Genomic DNA, 2841 nt, shown 5'->3' on the forward strand with positions numbered 1-2841 from the left:
AATGCCTACGAGTTTTTCTACTGGTCCTTGGTAAGTTACTTTACCGCTACTGCTGTCACAATTGCTATACAAGTCACTACTGCTACTGTTACCGCTGCTACCGTTACTATCACACTACTTTGCTACTGAAACTTTGCTGCAGATACTAAGTCTTTCAGGTGTGGTTGAATTGACAACTCAACTGCTAATACTCGAGAATATTCTTTGGCTTCCCCGTGTGTCGAATCAACAAATTTGGGTTGAATACTCTACCCTCGAAAACTATTGCGATCCCCTATACTTGTGGGTTATCAAGACCTTTTTCTGGCGCTGTTGCCGGGGAAGCATAGATCTATTCTTTGAGTCACTTGGGATTATGTTTGTTGATCACTACGAGGAATCCGAGAGATCCAAAAAATAAAGTCTTGACCTCAACTACGAGGACAGGTAAGGAACTTCCATCTAGCTATGCACTTGATTCACCTTTAGTTATGAGTAAATTTGCGACACCACCACCTTTTGGTAATTCTGATATGTCGCCTGTGCTTGATGATGCTGCTTCTGCTATCCATGATGCTTACGATGATGCTTTGCTTGATAATTATTTGCCACTGGGTGCATTTCTAGATGCACAAATTGCTAGAGTTGCCGCTGAATGTGATGATACTTCTGAAACTGATGAAATTATTGAAGTAGAACCTGTTGTTTCACCTGTTAGACCTAGATCTCCTAGATATGAATTGCCTGATATACCTGAGGGTTATGTTATTTAGGGAGAGGTAGCTGAAGACTTTCTTGCTCGTAAGGATAGCTATGATCTTGATAATTTATTATGCAAGTGGAAAGAAAATCTCTGAACGCTAGAATGAAATACGATCCTAAGTTTGCTACTTCACCTATCTTTGTTAGCGATAAGGATTATGAATTCTCTGTTGATCCTGAGTTGATCACTTTGGTTAAATTTGATCCATTTCATGGTTATGAGTCTGAAACGGTTGTAGCACATCTTACTAAGCTGAATGATATAGCCACCCTATTCACGAATGAGGAAAAAGTTCGCCATGACTATATCCTTAAGTTGTTTCCTTTCTCACTAAAGGGTGATGCTAAGACTTGGTTTACTTCTCTTGCTCCTGGTTGTGTGCGTAGCGCCCAGGATATGATATACTACTTCTCTGAGAAATATTTTCCTGCCCATAAGAAACAAGCTGCCTTGCAGGATATATATAACTTTGTGCAAGTTGAAGAAGAGAGTCTCCCACAAGCTTGGGGGAGGCTTGTCCAGTTACTTAATGCTTTGCCTGATCACCCTCTTGAGAAGAATGAAATACTTGATATCTTTTATAATGGACTAACCGATGCTTCTAGGGACCACCTAGATAGTTGTGCTGGTTGTGTTTTCAGGGAACGAACTGTAGAACAGGCTGAAATTCTATTGAATAATATCTTGAGCAATGATAATGCTTGGACTATTCCCGAACCACCTCCGAAGCCAACTTCGAAGAAAAGAGGTATTCTATTACTCAGTCCTGAAGATATGCAAAAAGGCAAGAAATCTATGCAAGAGAAAGGTATTAAATCTGAAGATGTTAAGAATCTACCACCTATTGAAGAAATACATGGTCTTGATAACCCGACACAGGTAGTAGAGGTAAATTCTCTTCGTAGATTTAATGAGAGTGATATTCCTTATGATAAACCTGCTAGCTTATGCTTAGATGAATTTGATAACTTCGTTTCCAAACAACAAAGTTTCAATGATTATGTTAGCAGACAATTGAGACAAAATGCTAGTATGATTAATCATATAAGTGCTTGTGTGGATAGAAGTGTCAATGATCTTAAGCTTTTGAGTAAACATGCTTCTATGGTCACTACACAAGTAGAACAAGTACTTAAGGTTCAAAATGACTTGCTCAATGAGTTGAATAACAATTCTGTTAGAGTTGTCACTAGAGGTGGTAGAATGACTCAGGAACCTTTGTATCCTGAGGGCCATCCTAAGAGAATTGAACAAGATTCTCAAGGAGTTAACACTAATGCACCTAGTCATCCTGGTATTAGGAAGGAAAAGAAAGATGATAGAAACTTGCATGCTAGCAACCCCGTTGCTATTACAGCCGAGAATCCAAATGATGTCTCTGTTTCTGATGCCGAAACACAATCTGGTGATGAACATGAGCCTAGTGATAACATTGATAGTGGTGTTCATGTTGATGCTCAACCTAGTAATGATAAGGATGTAGAGATTGAACCTGCGGTTGATCTTGACAACCAACAACCTAAGAACAAGAGATATGATAAGAACGACTTCATTGCTAGGAAGCATGGTAAAGAAAGAGAACCATGCGTTCAGAAACCCATGCCCTTTCCTCCCAAACCATCCAAGAAAAAGGATGATGAAGACTTTGAGCGCTTTGTTGAAATGATTAGACCTGTCTTTTTGCAAATGCGTTTGACAGATATGCTCAAAATGTCTCCTTATGCTAAGTACATGAAAGATATTGTGACTAATAAAAGGAAGATACATGAGGTTGAGATTTCCACCATGCTCGCTAATTACACCTTCAAGGGTGGGACTCCTAAGAAACTAGGTGATCCTGGAGTGCCCACTATACCTTTCTCAATTAAATGAAATTATGTTAGAACCGCTTTATGCGATCTTGGAGCTTGTGTTAGTGTTATACCTCTGTCCTTATATCATAGACTTGAATTGGATAAGTTGACACCTACTGAAATCTCCTTGCAAATGGCCAACAAATCAACTGCTTTCCCTATCGGCATTTGCGAGGATGTGCCTGTTGTGGTTGCGAACGTTACTATCTTAACGGACTTTGTTATTCTTGATATTCCCGAGGATGA

Source organism: Hordeum vulgare, chromosome 1H (assembly GCF_904849725.1).
Source record: "Hordeum vulgare subsp. vulgare chromosome 1H, MorexV3_pseudomolecules_assembly, whole genome shotgun sequence".
Classification (NCBI taxonomy): Eukaryota; Viridiplantae; Streptophyta; class Magnoliopsida; order Poales; family Poaceae; genus Hordeum; species Hordeum vulgare.